This window comes from Schistocerca gregaria, chromosome X, assembly GCF_023897955.1.
Source record: "Schistocerca gregaria isolate iqSchGreg1 chromosome X, iqSchGreg1.2, whole genome shotgun sequence".
Classification (NCBI taxonomy): Eukaryota; Metazoa; Arthropoda; class Insecta; order Orthoptera; family Acrididae; genus Schistocerca; species Schistocerca gregaria.
The window spans coordinates 468772847-468793997 of NC_064931.1; the positions used below are offsets into that span (position 1 = coordinate 468772847).

The following is a 21151-nucleotide window of genomic DNA, read 5'->3' on the forward strand; positions in this document are numbered from 1 at the left end:
ATAGCCTCCTTTTATTCTCTAACCATCTAATTGGTTACTGTTGCGGCTATAGTCTAGAACATATATATTCTCTGACTGTGATAACGGCTGCTAGGAACATACATTATGTCGGGAATTTGTACTTTTCTCTGATCCATCGTAGAGCTGCAGATTTCGATACAATATTAAATTAGAAACAGATTGTCAATAATAATTACATAGTATTGTGAATAACTAAATAATAATCGGAATATATACGTCGGCCAGTGTGGCCGAGCGGTTCTGGGCGCGTCAGTATGGAACCGCGCGACCGCTATGGTCGCAGGTTCGAATCCTGCCTCGGGCATGGATGTGTGTAATGTCCTTAGGTTAGTTAGGTTTAAGCAGTTCTAAGTTGTAGTGGACTGATGACCTCAGATGTTAAGTCCCATAGTGCTCAGAGCCATTTGAACCATTTTTGAATATATACAAGAACAACAATACAAGCCACGAGAAATGTATTGTTACTGGCAAAGGTAATTACTACCCAGTGATCAGGTTCAGTAGTAATAATCATAGCAAATAAAAGGAAACCATACATGTAACGTGCTGGTTAATAGCGTGCCGGAAAAAGCCTTTCACTAGCTAAACGGAGACTAGTACTATTTTCTACTATAATCTGCGCCTTTACTGTCTAATGTATTTCCCTTGTGGGTTGTTAAACCACGTGAACTACAGATATTGTTACTTATAAATCTACAACTAAATTATTATCCATCAAGGCTGACTCAATTTCTGATATTACTGTTTTTCTATGCAAACACGGACCAAATGGAAGAGTTCCAAGGATAATATTATTGTCATCCATTAACTACTAACAACCGATACACTTTAAACCAATGACTGTGTGAATATACAGGGTGTCTTTCCTGAGAGTCATCAGATGCATTTTCTCTGGTGTTTCGGCAAATATTTGCAATTTCGATTCTGTAGTGTGTATCTGAATTCAGCTCAAACACATATTGCTCATCACGTCTTTCATACGACGCCCAGTGTCAATACAAATCGTCGCTTTGTTTCCCATTACAAATAAAATTATTTTTTAGTCGGAATTTTACGGTCTCACTGGATAGAGAGCTCCCAAATTTGTCTATTCCGATATTCGTTTTGTCGATATGTATTACCTGGGACATTTAAAAACGAAGATGCCAGGGCTACGATGCCGCTGCTGTAGTGTTGGTGGTTTTTCGATATTTACTTTCCCTGTTAATATATATCGATAAAACAGATAACGCACAAAACTAACCGATGGCCGATCTTTCGGATGGGCAAGTAAAACTCCACTTTAAAAATTATTTTTTCTGCAACTGGAATGAGACCGACGCTGTCCGTCGACAATGGCGTCACACGAAAGACGTGATGAGCCTATTTGTTTGTGCTGACTCCAGTTACACAACGCAAAAACGAAATTGCAAATATCCTCTGGAACCGCATGGAATATACGCCTGACGTCTCTTAGGAGAGGCATCCTGTACATGCACGACTGTGATGTAAGTGTCTCGAACATTTAAATACATGTCCTCAAGCTCAAAAATCTAGGGAATTTCATTACAGCATCTCTCGTCACTGGATTTCACGAAAGTGCATTGGATTATGTCGGTACCGAGTTATAAAACAAAATAGTGAAGTTGTATGGTTTCCTTGGCCCGGAGGCTTTCGATTGGCAGGTTCAGGCAACAATGATGGAGGCGCACAGCGACCTCTCACACTTCTCTCCACAGTAGACCACAAAGCATCTATAATACTGAGATCAGGTGACTGTGGTGGCCAGGTTAGATGACACAATTCATCCCCGTTCTCCTCACGATGCGAGCTTTATGAGCACGGATCCTGTTGTCTTGGAACACATCATCACTATTGGAGAACAAACATTGTATCATGAAGAGGACCTGATCATCTACTGCTGCCACATAATCTTTGGAAGAAAAGCGTCCATACAGAGTAACCACGGGCTCCATGGTTACCCCAATACGGCTGACCAACCTCCGCAATATTCCATTCTTGGGAAGTAAACTCGACCAGACTTTGGAAATAGTGTGGAACAAGACTCATTAGATTTTCTTCCATTGCTCCATACTCCATATTTTATGGCTGCGTCACCACGTTCTCCTGTTACGGGCATTTGCATCACTGATGGGTGGTTTTGGAATTCCACGTCGCCCTCCAATCTCCGATTTATGTAGCTCCCATCTTGTCGGTTTGGTGATGACAGGGTTCTCGATTGCGACAGTCAGTTCTGCAGTGACTTTTGCAACTGTCATCCTCTTATTATTCGTCGCAATCCTCTTCAATGACCGACGGTCACGATCACTTAACACACACTTTCTTCCGCGTTCTGACTTAACGGATGATGTTTTCCCGCTTTCCGTTCACGCTGTATAAATCTTCAATACAGTACCTCTTGAAACATCAAACACTTAGGGTACCTTGGCTTCGCAAGCGTCCACCATACCAGCATCATAAATTTTCCTACCTTCTAATTTACGTAGCTCCGACATAATGCACTCACAACTACACAGAACTCTACTCTGACCACGACTGACACTAGAACGAACTGACGACGATGCACAGGTGCCGTTCGTGGTCAAATACAATAGCGCTATCTTCCGGCTTGGCTACCTTTTACATTTACACGATCCAGTCACATTAATGAAAACACCTCCTACATTCGGCGTCAACTTCCAATAATCACTCAGAGACGGCAGGTGGCAGCACTAGCAATGGAGGGTACATGAAGTGTGTTAGCAGGACGGGAACGACAGTGCAGTTGCTGTTGTAATGCAAAAACGGTGAGATTAATCCGTCGTCCTAAAGGGCATGATTATTAGTTTTCCGTCTAAGAGTGGAAGCATTTTCGAATCGGCTATTATTGTGAACAGTGGTTGGAATATACCGAGCATTGTAAAATTGCGTTGTCGAAAACCAGCGCTGAGGCCACTGTGGTTCACAACGGCCCATAGCTGAAAGGCGTTAACGACGGCTGCGGAGATGTGTACAGGCCAATAGACGTGAAAATGTTGAGCAGCTGACCGCTCAGATCAAGCAAGGGGCTACCAAAAATGTCTCCTCAACGATCTTTCAATGAACGTTGTTGCGTATGGGCCTCTGCACCCATGCTGACTGCTGCTCATAGGCGACAAAGGCTGGAAACAGCGCACCAATACCGTAACTGGACATCCACAGTGTGGCGACAGGAGACCTTTTCAGGTGAAACACGTTTTTCGCTTCATCGGACAGACGGCCGTGGGCGTGTACGGCCCTGCAACAATAGTCGTAAGGATCCATCAGACCGGAAGACGGAACGTTATGGTCGGGGAAATGTAATCGTGGCATTCTGGAAGTTTGGAAATTTGTGGGAAGTCAAGGAAGAGTTAATTTAGTAGTTACTCAGTGTCTTCGTCTTTTCTTCATGTACGTCTACATACATACTTCCCAAGTCGCCAAAAGATGCTTAGCAGGAAGCACCTTGAACCACTATTTGTCATTTCGTTCCCTGTAGCAAATGTGTGTTTTCTAAACTTTCTCAACAGTGTTACACGAAAAGAAAGTCGTCTTGCCTGCAGGTATTTCTATTTGAGTTCAAGAAGCATCTCCGATATACTCGCCTGTTGATTGAACCTACAGGTGCCAAACCTAGCGCCCCGCCTCTGAATTGCTTCGAGGTATTCTTTTAATCGGGTCTACTGGGAATCCCATACACTCTGTCAATATTCAAGAATGGGTGGCACTGTTCTATACGTGATCTCCTTTATAGATGAGTCACATTTTCCTAGAATTCTCCCAATAAATTCTAGTCGACCTTTCACATTCCCTATTACCGTCCTTACGTGCTCGTTTCATTTCCTGTCTCCTTACAACTTACGTCTAGATATTTAATCCACGTGACTGTGTATGCAAGCAGCACGCTACTAATGCTGTATTAGAACACTGTGGGATGGTTTTTCCTTCTCATATGCATTTACTTTTTACGTCTAGAGCAAACTGTCATTCATCGCACCAACTAGAAATTTTTTCTAAGTCATCTTGTATCCTCCCAAAGCCACTCAAGGACGACGCCTTCCTGTACATCACACTGTCATCAGCAAATAGCCACGGATTGCTGCTCATCCTGCCAGTCAGATAGGTAATAAGAGCGGGGCTGTCACTCTTCGCTACGACAGACTTCATGGTACCCTTGTCTTTGATGAACATTCGCCGTCGAGAACAACGTACTGGGTTCTATTACTTATGACGTCTTCGAACCACTCATGTATCTGGAAACCTATTCCGTATGCTCGTACCTTAGTTAAGAGTCTGCAGAGGAGTACCGTGTCAGACACAATAGAGTCATCGCTCGTGATACTTTTATCCTCTCCAACAACGGTCTATGTGGCCTGTCCCATACTTTATCTTCAATTTAGTTTTTTTTTCTCCATTGAGTTTGCCTTGTGCAGATTAAGCCCTTCTCGAGGAGAACGTTACACAACATGTCACTGACATTCAATCGGGGTGACTTGCTACTTTTTACCATTTTTAAAAATACAGGACACAGAATAAATTACACATCGCAACAGACATTGTAACATTTACGTCTATAGTTAATGAGTGCTTGGAAACGTGAGAATGTATACTAACTGTTCCCTGTTGGAGTAAAATTTCAATTTTTATGCTAGTACAAAGTTACACATTCATTCAAGATAACTTTCGGCCAGTCTTAGAAAGCAAGGAATTTCTCCGGGATCTAATGCTCTGTCGCCAGAAGCTCTCTTCACAGTCAGAGTAATCAAAGGGAGGTCACAAATCTAAGAGCTTTTAGGAATTTGGAGGGACAAGTGAAATACTAACGAGAAAGCACAGAGGTAATAAACTGTTACTTTTAGTAGAAAGTAATGCTAGTAGGTGGAGCTGCAGCCAATTAAAAAAAAATTGTAAGTGTCGCTAAGGTACCCTAACTGGTAAAATGTTACCCCGATTGAAACTGTATAACTATCCGTATTTTAAATCTGATCAGTAATTTCCTGATGGAAACTACATTCAGAAGTTAAACCTACCGCTGGCGCTTTCGCATAACTGGGTCATTGACATGATCTTTTAATTACAAGTGGGGTCTACTGCTCGAGGACTCTTTCAGGCTGGAAGCGTCTGGCGACCGAATGTGCCAGTTGATGTACCTTGCGCTAATGTTCGTTGTTAGTGGTAGCTTAACAACATCGCTCACTGCAGTCAAACATTGTTCTATATATGCAAATACGGGGCGTAAAATGAAGCTATAGCCTAAATCCCATTCTCATGTATGGTGGGAGTAGAGTTGAGTGATTTTCTGACCAGAATATTGGCACCAAACGTAAGTACTGCAGCCATGGAGTTGAAAAGTCCAGTTATCACTTCTACCCCTGGAGCGAAATGTAGTAAACGGCCCAACTTCAGCTCTGCGCTAATGTGCTTTCCATTAGTTTCAACTGTAGGAATCTAATACCCTACAGGGCCCTGATGTAGAGACACTTCTATACAGGCTGCGTGCAGTTCACATATACTATGCCTTGAGGCCGAACTAGAACCTGTAGATCTTTTTCAGATCGGGAATTTCATTCTGGCGTAGGCGTGGCTCGTTAAGTCAAACATCTCTCTCGTGTCTGAGGATAAGTTACTTGTGCTGAGAATCATGGGATATGTTTGTTTTGTTGTTGAATAAGTGATGCATTCGTGACACGGAACAGCAAGTGTTCCCACAAGTCGTTCTGTTACCTAGAAGGTCGGAACTTCGTCCAGTTTATTCATCTTCAGGTCGTAATATAAGTTAGATTAAATTAGTGGATATTTAGCGGATCTTGCGTTTCTTTGCATTTGTTCAGTGAGGTAACAGTGATAGTTACTCCTTGTTTCTGAAATGGGGTTCCCGGTGTTAAGTAACGCATCTCACAGACAATCACGGATGAGGCAACGCCACCACTCTCGGACTCTGTGTCCTTCGGAAACGAAACTAAAAATCTCTGTGTTGATAAGGACTTGAGCTTGATTTAGTTATTTGCTGAAGTTACGTGTAGTAAACCGACGCAGGTAATCGGTGCCATTTGAGATAAAATGCTAATGTAGTAATGGCTTTTTTTGTTTTATTTATGCTTTCATCTAAATGACCTATGCGGATAGGGAACTTTATATGCGATGTTCCCCAGCGAAATAGTTGAAGTTTTGCTTCTCTGCTGATCGCTAGCTAAATGAGACCTGATACACAATTACATCGACAAAGTCATTGTTGACCAAGAATTTATTACAAACGACTTCGACAGCTGTTAGACCTCGTTGAGTCGAAGCATTCTTCTTTTCCTTCACTAATCAAGTGACTTGGAAAAGCAGTTGAACGCAATAGACCGTGTCTTGAAAGGAAGGTATAAGATGAACATCAACAAAAGCAAAACGAGGATAATGGAATGTAGTCGAATTAAATCGGGTGATGCTGAGGGTATTAGATTAGTAAATGAGACACTTAAAGTTGTAAAGGAGTTTTGCTACTTGGGGAGCAAAATAAATGATGATGGTCGACGTAGAGAATATAAATGCAGACTGGCAATGACAAGGAAAGAGTTTCTGAAGAAGAGAAATTTGTTAACATAGAGTATAGATTTAAGTGTCAGGAAGTCGTTTCTGAAAGTATTTGTATGGAGTGTAGCCATGTATGGAAGTGAAACATGGACGATAAATCGTTTGGAATAGAAGCTTTTGAAACGTGGTGGTACAGAAAAATGCTGAAGATTAGATGGGTAGATCACATAACTAATGAGGAGGTATTGTTCGGATTGGGGAGAAGAGAAATTTGTAGCACAACTTGACTACAAGAAGGGATCGGTTGGTAGGACATGTTCTGAGGCATCAAGGGATCACCAATTTAGTACTGGAGGGCAGCGCGGAGGGTAAAAATCATAGAGGGAGACCAAGAGATGAATACAGTAATCAGATTCAGAAGGATGTAGGTTGCAGTAGTTACTGGGAGATGAAGATGCTTGCACAAGATAGAGTAGCATGGAGAGCTGCATCAAATCAGTCTCAGGACTGAAGACCACAACAACAACAACAACAACAACAACAACCACAATCAAGTATTCGTTTCTAGTTTCTTGAACCAACTCATGGTGATTTACATAAAACAAAGGAAGTAAGATTATTGTTTAAAGATCTGTCGGAGAAATGTTTATTAGAGACGGAGCACCAGATAGGATTATGGAAGAATGGGGAAGGCTTTCGACCGCAGCCACTTCGAAAGGTCCATCCCAGCACTGGCCTTAAGCGATTTTTTGAAACCGCTGGAAACGTAATCTGAATTACCGGACGTGGATTTGCACCACCTTGCCCCCACATGCGAGTCCATGAGCCACTTCACTTGGTTATTTCTGCCTAGTATTTAGTGTTGACATACAACAAATATTCTGTGAAATACAGTAATAAGTGTGTCTGTAACTATAATGAACAGTAGTATTTCGTTTTGTGTGGAACAATAATTAGCGAAAGCTACCAACCATGGAAGCTTCAGTATTATGGACAGAAAATTGATACTTCAATTCCAGAATCATTCTTTGCAATCCATGACCAGTCCTCGTACAGAAAGCTAGTACTCCTAATAGAAAAAGGAATTCGTTCGTAGTTTGTCTGTTGGGATGTATAGTGCATATGAAGTATATTATTATAGTTTTGTGGAGTTCCTTGTTTTGCTCCAACATCTTGAAGCTACGGGGAGCAAAAGAAGAGACGAAACTGTGGAGAAGAGGAATCTCGTAATCAAAAATAGTCCCAGATCCAGGAGATTAATGACTGCAAAGCAAAGAAAGCATGAAAACTGTGCATATTTTCGAAACAAGAAGGAAGCGATAACGAGCTCGTGGTGTAAGGGTAGTAGCTCTTTCGACGAGACGCTCTGAAGGTCAGAGACTTAAATCTGCTGCCAAATGCCAAGTCAAACTTAGTCAGCCTACGCTTATCAATGACCATTTCTAATAACCGGTAGTACCGCTCTGCTGTCGAGAAAAATATTGTACATTTTTTTTTCTTCTGACCTCCGAGTGATGTGCCTGACGTATAGGTGGTCCCTATGACGAGTAGTGTTTTTCCGGCAGGGGTGGCATAGCGGTTCTAGGCGCTACAGTCCGGAACTGCGCTGCTGTTACCGTCGCAGGTTCGAATCCTGCCTCGGGCATGGATGTGTGTGATGTACTTAGGTTGGTTAGGTTTAAGTAGTTCTAAGTTCTAGAGGACTGATGACCTCAGACGCTAAGTCCCATAGTGCTCAGAGCCATTTGAACCATTTCTGTAGTGTTTTGTTTCTGTTGTCATGGAGAAGTATATAAAGAGAACTTTCGAAATTACGATACAAGTTATTTTTCTCTGACAGGGCGACGGCGACAGCCTAGACTAAATCTGAGTGACAGATCGCAAGGAACCTTTCTCCCTTTTGAAGTCTGAAGAGGATTTTGTTATAACCGTTCAGGTATTGAAGGGAGACGAAAATTGAATAGTCATGGGTGACTGGAATTCGTCAGTAGGAAAAGGGAGAGAAGGAAACATAGTTGGTGAATAAGGTTTGGGGCTAAGGAATGAAAGAGGAAGCCATCTGGTAGAATTTTGCACCTTAATCATAGCTAACACTTGGTTCAAGAATCATAAAAGAAGGTTGTATACATGGAAGAATCCTGGAGATACTAAAAGGTATCAAATAGATTATATAATGGTAAGACAGAGATTTAGGAATCAGGTTTTAAATTGTAGGACATTTCCAGGGGCAGATGTGGAGTCTGACCACAATCCATTGGTTATGACCTGTAGATTAAAACTGAAGAAACTGCAAAAAGGTGGGAATTTAAGGACATGGGATCTGGATAAGCTGAAAGAACCAGAGGTTGTACAGACTTTCAAGGAGAGCATAAGGGAACAATTGAAAGGAATGGGGGAAAGAAACACAGTAGAAGAAGAATGGGTAGCTCTGATGGATGAAGTAGTGAAGGCAGCAGAGGATGAAGTAGGTAAAAAGACGAGGGCTGCTAGAAATCCTTGGGTAACAGAAGAAATATTGAATTTAATTGATGAAAGGAGAAAATATAAAAATGCAGTAAATGAAGCAAGCAAAAAGAAATACAAACGTCTCAAAAATGAGATCGACAGGAAGTGCAAAATGGCTAAACAGGGATGGCTAGAGGACAAATGTAAGGATGTAGAAGCTTATCTCACTAAGGGTAAGATAGATACTGCCTACAGGAAAATTAAAGAGACCTTTGGAGAGAAGAGAACCACTTGTATGAGTATCAAGAACTCAGATGGTAACCCAGTTCTAAGCAAAGAAGGGAAGGCAGAAAGGTGGAAGGAGTATGTAGAGGGTTTATACAAGGGCGATGTACTTGAGGACAATATTATGGAAATGGAAGAGGATGTAGATGAAAATGAAATGGGAGATAAGATACTGCGTGAAGAGTTTCACGGAGCACTGAAAGACCTTAATCGAAAATGGCCCCGGGAGTAGACAACATTCCATTCGAACTACTGACGGCCTTGGGAGAGCCAGTCATAACAAAACTCTACCAGCTGCTGAGAAAGATGTACGAGACAGGCGAAATACCCTCAGATTTCAAGAAGAATATAATAATTCCAATCCCAAAGAAAGCAGGTGCTGAGAGATGTGAAAAATTACCGAACTATCAGTTTAATAAGTCACAGCTGCAAAATACTAACGCGAATTCTTTACAGACGAATGGAAAAACTGGTAGATGCGGACCTCGGGGAGGATCAGTGTGGATTCCGTAGAAATGTTGGAACACGTGAGGCAATACTGACCTTACGACTTATCTTAGAAGAAAGATTAAGAAAAGGCAAACCTACGTTTCTAGCATTTGTAGACTTGGAAAAAGCTTTTGACAATGTTGACTGGAATACTCTCTTTCAAATTCTGAAGGTGGCAGGGGTAAAACACAGGGAGCGAAAGGCTATTTACAATTTGTACAGAAACCAGATGGCAGTTATAAGTGTAGAGAGGCATGAAAGAGAAGCAGTGGTTGGGAAAGGAGTGAGACAGGATTGTAGCCTCTCCCCGATGTTATTCAATCTGTATATTGAGCAACCAGTACAGGAAACAAAAGAAAAATTCGGAGTAGGTATCAAAATTCATAGAGAAGAAGTAAAAACTTTGAGGTTAGCCGATGACATTGTAATTCTGTCAGAGACAGCAACAGTTGTACGGAATGGACAGTGTCTTGAAAGGAGGATATAAGATGAACATCAACAAAAGCAAAACGAGGATAATGGAATGTAGTCAAATTAAATCGAGTGATGCTGAAGGAATTAGATTAGGAAATGAGACGTAGTAAAGGAGTTTTGCTATTTAGGAAGTAAAATAACTGATGATGGTCGAAGTAGAGAGGATATAAAATGTAGACTGGCAATGGCAAGGAAAGCGTTTCTGAAGAAGAGAAATTTGTTAACATCGAATATAGATTTAAGTATCAGGAAGTCGTTTCTGAAAGTATTTGTATGGTGTGTAGCCATGTTTGGAAGTGAAACATGTGCTATAACTGGTTTGGACAAGAAGAGAATAGAAGCTTTCGAAATGTGGTGCTACAGAAGAATGCTGAAGATAAGGTGGATAGATCACGTAACTAATGAGGAGGTATTGAATAGGATTGGGAGGAGAGAAGTTTGTGGCACAACTTGACTAGAAGAAGGGATCGGTTGGTAGGACATGTTCTGAGACATCAAGGGATCACAAATTTAGCATTGGAGGGCAGCGTGGAGGGGAAAAATCGTAGAGGGAGACCAAGAGATGAATACACTAAGCAGATTCAGAAGGATGTAGGTTGCAGTAGGTACTCGGAGATGAAGATGCTAGCACAGGACAGAGTAGCATGGAGAGCTGCATCAAACCAGTCTCAGGACTGAAGACAACAACAACAACAACAACGTTAATGCTGACGTATAATCTGGTGATCAAGAGGTATATGCCAGAGCGTTCCTCCGCAAAATTTCTGCTAAGAATTTTTCTCTCAGAACTTCAATTCGGACCGGAAAACTTTGAATAGAGCACCACCGTGTGACGGTGTTATAAAAAAGCATCTGGTAACAACGGTAGCTTTTTACAGATACAGGTTACAAACGTTAAAGAATAATTTTCGCCTCACAAAAGCGCACTGAGTTCCCTTGAGTTCGATTTCTTTACAGTTTAAGAATCTTGAACCAGTTTCATAAATATTATTAATTTAAAATATATTGGTTCCATTCGAAGATAATTTAGGGACTGTAGCATGAACCGGATGTTGTGGATTATTAATCTATGGTTCTATTATGGTTCAAGTGAACGAACACGGAATATGGAAAAAATAGTTACTACGTGCCACATGTCATCCACATTTCTAGAAACTTAACATTTTCAGTGCAAATGTATTTTCACTTTCTCATCGTCTCTTTCTTCTTATTAGTGCCCTTTAACCTTCTACTTCGGAAACACGCGGGAGTGATCGAATTATTTTGTGGTAATGACTGAGATATTGATGCCTTTGGGTATCTCAGTGTTGCCAAAGTTCGTACAAGCTCTTAAAACACCACTTCTGTCTATTTGATGATATGGTTCTCTGACTCAGAAATGAAAGAAAATTAATTTTATATTACTTGGTGGAAAACCAATTAATAACCGAACTGGGCACGCCCGCACTCGCTGTGACAAGAATTAGGAGTGATTGAGCTATGCTGCACTGCCGTGAAATGCTTGTAGTGAGAAATTTCTTAGTTTCATGATGTGTTGCTAATTTACATGATAATGTATTTTTATTGCTGTTCATGTTAATTGCATTAATTAATGACAAGTGTTTACGTCCATAAAGAATAGCCATTAAAAATAAACTAATTAGAATCTTCAGCGTAGAAATTTAATTACAATACATTATATTGTTTTTGTTTCCACAAACATTATCTCCTATGGACCATAGCTAAATCAATTGTAGTTTCTATAAATGATAATCTCAGGGTAGATTTCTGTATGTTAATTATGCCTCTGAGAAAACCAGAAGATTGACAGGTTAACTGCAGTATAACTACAGTGCATACCACCACCACGGACTGCGCGGGTCAAGCAATTTACTGTATGTTGTGTATGTGAGACCGCTGCACATCCGGACGCTGGATTTTCGTTACTCATGATGACAGCTCGGATGTATTGGACTAGGTATTCAGCACCAGTGTCAGTTACTGATATTTAACTACTATGTTCACTAACAAACCCTTCAGTGATGAAGTGTCTCAAATCTCGTGAAGCAGCGAAAGGTTCCACAGTAAGTGTATACCTCCCCTGGCGTTCTGCCAAATTCATGGTGTGCCTTAACGCTAGATTAGCTAGCTTGGTTTTTTCGTATCACCAGTAGAATTATGTGTTAGCAACATTCGTTTCTCCTGAATAGAATTCTCTTTCCCACGCAGAAAAATACTCACTTGGCAGAGAGTATTTTTCCTAAAATATTCCTGAGTGATGCGTAGTTTTCCAACAACTTTCCCACAATCAGCAAACGCCAAGTCCTAGACTCTGCTGGGTTGTGTGTCTTCTGTTGCTTGAACAACGCTATTCCATCGTGTATTATCGGTGACCTGTAGACAATCATCAGAGCGATGGTTCTCGTCTCGGCAACCTGCGCCTGTGAGTTCACCACCAGCATCATCGCCTCATTTCTGTTAACTTCTTTATGCTATAGAATTTTTCGAAGATAAAACCGTACGTTGAGTGCCATACAATGCGTCCCAAGAGGAATGGAAAATATTTAGGGGTATGTCAGGAACGATCGTTTGAAGCAAAACACATTCATGGGACGATGATAGGTGCAGAAAATCGTCGTGTGCTGGTAGTAGGACTACACTGTACCATTTCAACAATGCTTTGCTGTTCCTGCTCTGGTTGTCGATCCACATGTTTAGAAGAAAAATAGGAACTGTGCTGAAAACTCTGCTAAACGCTTTAGATCAGGAATTCGATGTGTCGGAAAGCGCTGACGGTATTGTCCGACAGCAGCAGGAGTCTTACCACCCCAGAAGCTTTAAACGTACGTCGTAGCTGCATATTCTTCTTTAGTGAAGGTGTGTGGCGGTTTGGTCAGAGCATGTGCAAATACAAATAACCAGTTTGAATAGAATTTATGTCCATATGAAGCTTTTTTCAAATGATCGTTCCTGTCATATCCCTGAATATTGGCCCTTACTCTTATTACATCGTGTTGACTGTATATACCCGATGTTTCTCCTGAGAGTCGTCAGGAGGATTTTCTCTGGTGTCTCGACATACATTTTCCATTTCGTTTGCGCAGTGTATAGCTGGAATCCGGGCAAAAAATAAAAATATTGCTCATTATGTCTTTCATGCCACATGGAATGTCGACAGAAATCATCGATTCGTTCCCAGTTATAAACAAAACGACTTTCAAAGTGGAAATTTTTCATGTCCAATCGATAGGGCCGTCCAAAATTGGTACGACATTTGTTTTGTCGATGTGCACTAACAGGGACAGAGAAACACGAATGGTGACCAGTACTCCAGGAGAGACTGTGCAGTGCTGCTCTATGGCGGTAGCAGTCTGCGAAGGCCAGAGTTTCACGCGAGTCGATGATGGCGTATTGGTTTCCCTTCGTGTTATAATGTCCCCATTAACCAAATTTTTGTGGTGAGATCTTATGGGACCAAACTGCTGAGGTCATCGGTCCCGAAGCTTACACACTAAATAGTCTAAATTAAACTAACTTACGCTAAGGACAACACACACCTATGCCCGAGGGAGGACTCGAATCTTCGACGGGGGGAGCCGCGCGAATCGTGACAGGACGCCTAAGACCGAGCCGCTACCCCTCGCGGCCCCCGCTGACAAGTATCGATAAAACTAATATGCGAATGGAGTCATTTGTGACTGTTCTATCAAATAACCACGTAAATTTCCACTTCCAAGATAATTTTGTTTGTAACAGGCAATAAACCGTCGACAATGGGCGTCGCTTGAAAGAGATGATCAGTATTTGTTCAGGTTGACTCCAGCAGCCCATTACAAAAACGAAATTTCATATATCTGCCGAAACACGAGAAAAATTCGCCTGACGACTCTTGCAAGGGTGCAGTGTATATAGCAGAATTTCTCTGAGGTTCTTCCTTTCCTATATTTGCAGACGACAATAAACGAATGGTTCAAATGGCTCTGAGCACTGTGGGACTTAACATCTGAGGTCATCAGTCCCCTAGAACTTAGAATTACTTAAACCTAACTAACCTAAGGACATCTCACATATCCATGCCTGAGGCAGGATTCGAACCTGCGACCGTAGCAGTCTCGCGGTTCCGGACTGAAGCGCCTAGAACCGCTCGTTCACAACGGTTGGCGACAATAAACATTGACAGTAGTATTAAGTAGGCGAAAGTATTTTGGACTGTGATTTAAGTCCGTTCCCAATTACTTACCAGTCCTGTGTTATTTACCAGGGGCCCGACCCATCGTAAGAAGCGTTGCGAAACTTTTCAGCTATTACTGGTCAGTGGGCAAACTACATCTACATCTACATTTATACTCCGCAAGCCACCCATCGGTGTGTGGTGGAGGGCACTTTACGTGCCACTGTCATTACCTCCGTTTTCTGTCGCGTATGACTCGCGGGAAGAACGACTGTCTGAAAGCCTCCGTGCGCGCTCTAATCTCTCTAATTTTACATTCGTTATCTCCTCGTGAGGTATAAGTAGGGGGAAGCAATATATTCGATACCTCATCCAGAAACGCACCCTCTCGAAACCTGGCGAGCAAGCTACACTACGATACAGAGCGCCTCTCTGGCAGAGTCTGCCACTTGAGTTTTCTAAACATCTCCGTAACGCTATCACGGTTACCAAATAACCCTGTGACGAAACGCGCCGCTCTTCTTTGGATCTTCTCTATCTCCTCCGTCAACCCGATCTGGTACGGATCCCACGCTGATGAGCAATACTCAAGCATAGGTCGAACGAGTGTATTGTAAGCCACCTCCTTTGTTAATGGACTACATTTTCTAAGGACTCTCCCAATTAATCTCAACCTAGTCCCCGCCTTACCAACAATTAATTTTATTTGATCATTCCACCTCAAATCGTTCCGCAGGCATACTCCCAGATATTTTACAGAAGTAACTGCTACCAGTGTTTGTTCTGCTATCATATAATCATACAATAAAGGATCCTTCTTTCTATGTAATCGCAATACATTACATTTCTCTATGTTAAGGGTCAGTTGCCACTCCCTGCACCAAGTGCCTATCCGCTGCAGATCTTCCTGCATTTCGTTGCAATTTTCTAATGCTGCAACTTCTCTGTATACTACAGCATCATCCGCGAAAAGCCGCATGGAACTTCCGACACTACCTACTAGGTCATTTATATAAATTGTGAAAAGCAATGGTCCCATAACACTCCCCTGTGGCACGCCAGAGGTTACTTTAACGTCTGTAGACGTCTCTCCATTGATAACAACATGCTGTGTTCTGTTTGCTAAACACTCTTCAACCCAGCCACACAGCTGGTCTGATATTCCGTAGGCTCTTACTTTGTTTATCAGGCGACAGTGCGGAACTGCATCGAACCCCTTCTGATTATACACAACAATATTAGGACAATATACGGCGATCATTAAAGTGTCCCAACGTGGTTCCGTGAGTTTTATGTTGCTTATTACAATATAAAACTGCGTATTCATTTCCGGTCACTATATCCTCACTTCCGAGTACTCAGGCTGAAGATTTTTTAGATACTACAGGATTATAAACTGTGACTCGGGCGCTCTGTATAGAGAGGTAGAAGGCCCCATCGCCATTTAACTTTCACCACGTAAAATGTCAGCAGAAGGTGACAAAAACTGTGTGTACCATTATACACCTGCTACTATAATATGTAAAAGTTCCTCCCATGCATTACGAGGAGATCGAAAGTTCATGTTATTCAGATAAATTTGACGTTTCTCTTTCTAAGTAAAAAAGAACTTTGAAATATATAACAGTTAGGGAATATATTAAAACCTGATTTAGGCACGTTGATAATACCGAAAAACCACAAAGTAATTAAAAATGCGCTTCTGCGGAAATAGGCTGTGGAACATATATCCGAAAACAGTTACAAGCAAATCAAAACTGGGACTTTCCTACGTACAGAGGGAATCAAATGAAAAACGGAGTCCCTTTTACGTATACTAAAAATGCGTTGGCTAACAACATCCATTATGCAGGACGACCCGAAAACTAAAGCAACCGGCTGGTCTGTATTCCAACTTTCCACAGAATGGATTTACCGCAGTATTTCTGTTAGCACAGCACATCCCACGACCTGGCCCCTTACATAAGGCCGGTGTAAAGGGCTATGCTATGGCCACAGAAGAAAACAATACCTTCAACACCGCAATGAGATACACTATGCAACCGAAAGTTACCGTGTGAAGTTAGGGTATGTGTTCGAGTCTACAGAAGCGCAGGAGTAATTCTTCAACGTCATAGGCGTATTTTTGTAATAGTGATTCGAGGGAGAGAACCGAGTGAGTCCAGATATAACGTGCTGGTTGGGACGTACGACGTCGAAGTCCTATCAGAGTGATTTTCCACTCTCCACATGTGCCCAGGTCCTTAGAGATCACGAAACTTTAAAGCGTACTGTATGAATCGGGTGCCGAACGCTCCTTCAAATTTTGAAGAGTAATCCTGTACAGAGGCAAGTGAAACTACAATCATTGGTGAGCCTATAGGTCTCAGTTTTCATAATCGAAATGCAGCCATTGATATAAATAAATAATGCACAATGACCATCATACCTAGTTTCAGAGAAAATACTTGAATTTACTGAACTATCCTGCCAAAATTCGCAACCTTATCCCTCAATCGAATTTCTTTAGAATGAGTTACGAGCTGGACCATTTCACTGAAAGCTAATTCCACCTCCAGATAACAAGATGCAAGTGAAATCTTTCGCAGAAAATTAAAGTTTACGTTAACAGGCAGCTGAGGCTATCATGTTTAGAAATAACAGCAGTGGGTGTAAAGAAACGTTTGGCTACACAATACGTCTGTAGCAACCGAAAAAGTAAGAAACATCTGAAGGATTTAAGGTTCAATCTTTACTCAGAACCTGAAGAAAGGAATTTTTATCAAAACCTTCGTAGTAACCACTTTCTCCTTGTTCGAGCAAATGAGAGAAAATACTGTAATCTATACAGTTACTTTATATTTTAAAATTTTGAAAAAATTATTATTTCTAATGAATTCTTCTACCTGATTCCATAAATGTTTCAAATTTTTGAGTTAAACGTAAACCAAAAATTTAAGTCTCAGTAGTAGTTACCTCTTTCCCAACAATTTTCATATATTAAATATTTGCAGATTCAGAACCATACTTCGACATCAGTATCTCTTTAAAAAATATGTTGCGAGTAAAAATCAACAGCAATTAACTAAATTTTCATTTCTTAAATATTTTTAGAGTTGGCACATAGTACCACCCATCGGTAGTACACGTTACTGAAAATGTGTTTATGTTGCTAAGAATGTGCTAAAAGATAGTTTCATTTTAAAGACGCAACTACAACATCAGCACCTCTTTAAAAACTATGGTATTAATGTAATTCAACAAGAGTTAACGAATTTAGATTTTTAAAATTCTTTTTCGGATGGGCATACTGCACCGCCCCCCCGCCCCCCCCACTCCAACTTGTAATGCGTGCTATGAGAAATGTATTGGTATTGCTAGGATTCAGCTGAGGAACACACAACTCTACGCCCTACGGCCCAAGAAAAGTAGGGATCGGTTGGCAGCACATATTCTGAGAAATCAAGCAGAAGTGAACCTTGCTATGAAGAGATGTGAAGAATATAAAAACAGTGCAGGGAGGTTAGGGATTGACTACAATGAGCAAGTTTGTGTGGGTGCAGGTGACACTAGCTGTGCATATATGAAGATGCTTCCACAGGATAGACAAATGTGTAGAGCTTCATCGAACCATTCTTCCATATCCTACCATATTCAGCGAACAGCTGCTCTAGCTACTTAAATGAAGTGTCAGAAAGTTCAGCTTTCCGAGCCACTAACAATTCTGCGCATAGAAAACTACATTGGTGTGGTATGTAACTGTCAAGATTGTTGCCTTCGAATCAAATATTAAATTCAGGACATTTAGATAACAGAAGACTCTCGGAAATTAAATGATGTTTCAATAAAATCATTCTTTCTGAACAAAACCTGGAAACAAAAAAAAGGTAACACTGTCAAATCCAAAATGAGATTGCACTCTGCAGCGGCGTGAGCGCTGATATGAAACATCCTGGAAAATAAAAACTATGTGCCCAACTGATATTCCTACTCGAGAACTTTTCCTTTTCCGGGCAAGTGGTCTACGGACGCGAGCATGCTCAGGACCCCCTCCTCACAGCTGTACTTCCGCCCATACCTTGTCTCCTACTTTACATAATTAACAGAAGCTATTTTTCGAGGGAGACCTTCTGTGAAGTTTGGAAGGCAGGAGATAAAGTGCAGGCGGAAGTGCAGCTGTGAGGACGGGTCGTGAGTCGTGCTTGGGTAGCTCAGTCGGTTTCATGATCGAGCAGTCCCTCTATATATTGTATGCACCTCAAGCTTTGGCTGTGATGCCCGACCAACCTCAATGGCTTATTGATAGAGACTCTGGCACAATCTTCCCTAGACCCTCTCGTGGCGCATACTGTATTACAGGTGCCACTTTCCCATTTTGGGAGGATTTACCTCGAATATGACTGCCTAAGAAACGTTCTCCCAGTCTCTCGCCTACCAAAAGCCTATGACGTCTATCGCACCCTATTTCACCACTGGTAGCCTGATGTCGTCGAATTGACGTATCGTACCGTGCATTGGAATGTAGTATGGCGCACTGTTTACGCGGTAACGCTAGAATCAGACGTGCTTTCGATACGCTACGTGCCGGTGAACAAAAAACAGATTACTCAGGAGAGACTCCATAGGATCCATCTCACCGATTCACCTTGATGTGTGAACTGCAACGTCAGGATACAGACATACTCCGGCTACGTTGCGCGGGTGGCAGCGTGGTTTGAGGCGACATGTCACGGATTGCGCGGCCCCACCCGCAGGAGGTTCGAGTCTTCCCTCGGGAGCCGGCCCGATTGGCCAAGCGGTTCTAAGCGCTACAGTCTGGAACCGCGGGACCGCTACGGACGCAGGTTCGAATCCTGCCTCTGGCATGGATGTTTGTGCTGTCCTTAGGTTACTTAGGTTTAAGTAGTTCTAAGTTCTAGGGGACTGATGACCTAAGAAGTTAAGTCCAATAGTGCTCAGAGCCACTTTGAACCTCCCTCGGGCATGGGTGTGTGTGTTGTTCTTAGCATAAGTTAGTTTAAGTAGTATGTAAATCTAGGGACCGATGACCTCAGCCGTTTTATCCCTTCGGAATTCACACACGTTTCATTTCATTTCAACTGGCTACATTGTGAGCCAGCGAAAGAGATATGGTATTTTGTGCGTCAAATGTTGGCACACTTTTTATGAATTTTACCAGTTTATGTCGATTCACACACTCTCCTCTACCCGGACGCTGTTTATTACCAGAGGGTGCAACACAAATCTCTCACATAGTTCAGAGGTCAAATGGCTCTAAGCACTATGGAACTTAACATCTGAGGCCATCAGTCCCCGAGATTTAGAACTACTTAAACTTAACTAACCTAAGGACATCACACACATCCATGCCCGAGGCAGGTTTCGAACCTGCGACCGTAGCAGCAGCGCGGTTCCGGACTGAGGCGCCTAGAACCGCTCGGCCACAGCGGCCGGCAATCAGAGGTGACGTGATTCATTATTTGTTCGGAGGTGGTGTTATGGGATTCATGGAAGTATGGAACTATTTAAACGACCGCCATTGTGAAGAAAAAGCCAGTGCTTTTCGAACTTCTTGCGGAGAATCTTCCACGACCCACCCCGTAGCTCGATCATTCGCGCCAGGAAATAAAGTTGACACATTCACAAGTAGGTGATTTGAACATATAACGATGCCTACACGACATTTCGAGAATCATGATACGAAGATGGGGCGACGGCGTCCGCGAAGTATCGACGGTGCATGTGCGTGTTTCATAAGTGCTACTTCTTGTTTGTTTTCTTTTTCACGCAAGTAGTACATGTCCCTTCTTCTTTTAAAGTCTTGGTGACAGGGACACGTCATGGAAGACGAAGAGTAATTTTTTGTCAACAAATAAATGAATATTTTGGTTCAAATAGCTCTGAGCACTATGGGACTTAACATCTATGGTCATCAGTCCCCTAGAACTTAGAACTACTTAAACCTAACTAACCTAAGGACATCACACAACACCAAGTCATCACGAGGCAGAGAAAATCCCTGACCCCGCCGGGAATCGAACCCCGGAACCCGGGCGTGGGGAGTGAGAACGCTACCGCACGACCACGATCTGCGGACTGAATGTTTTGGTGTGATCATTTATCCCTTCAATATGTTCCTGTGTGGCGTCGGAGACATTGTGGTCAGGCGATGTAAAATGACCCTTACCCACTATGCCCCGGGGACCATTCCCACCGTTTTGAAAAATGTAGACTGAAAAGAGAAACGTTGCCCGTGTAAAGCAAAGTTCTCGAGTTCGAGTCACGGTCAGGCACACAGTTTTAATCTGCCAGGAAGTTTCAAACGGTGAAATGTTTTGTGAAACTGTCGATAATGGTCTAAATCATGTACAGCAAATAAGCTATGTCAGGTATTTCTCTAATCTACTTTATTTATTGCTTTTGGACAAACCATTTCACAACGCATTAGACCGATGTTGTCCTTTTTTTATTAATAGTGAAGCAGATAATGTGCCACGTCACAAGCACAAAGTTTCTGATAAGTTACCAATATTCAAGTTCGCCTATGGGTTCAGTCTCAATGAATATCATCCTTTTAGATATTATTGGGTTGCCCCAGCAGTGAAATCTTTCAAGCAAATTTTGGGCTATGACTTACGACAAACACAACGCACAGAGAACTCTCGCCAGATTTAGTCTGCCCGATCGAATTGCCACTCGAAGTTCACGTCTTCAAGGCTGGAGTAATTTCAGCGATTTTTATGTCCGAATTGTCGCTGGAGAGTGGCAGGAATGGATTGGTTAACAGGGAGT

General features: G+C 42.1%; 1 protein-coding gene across 10 annotated transcripts in view; it reads left to right on the forward strand.

Annotated features, from left to right (window-relative positions):
* The window catches only part of LOC126297914 (thrombospondin type-1 domain-containing protein 7A-like), a 1219654-nt gene that overhangs the window by 402217 nt on the left and 796286 nt on the right, over positions 1-21151 (forward strand). The gene's annotated exons all lie outside the window — the stretch shown is intronic.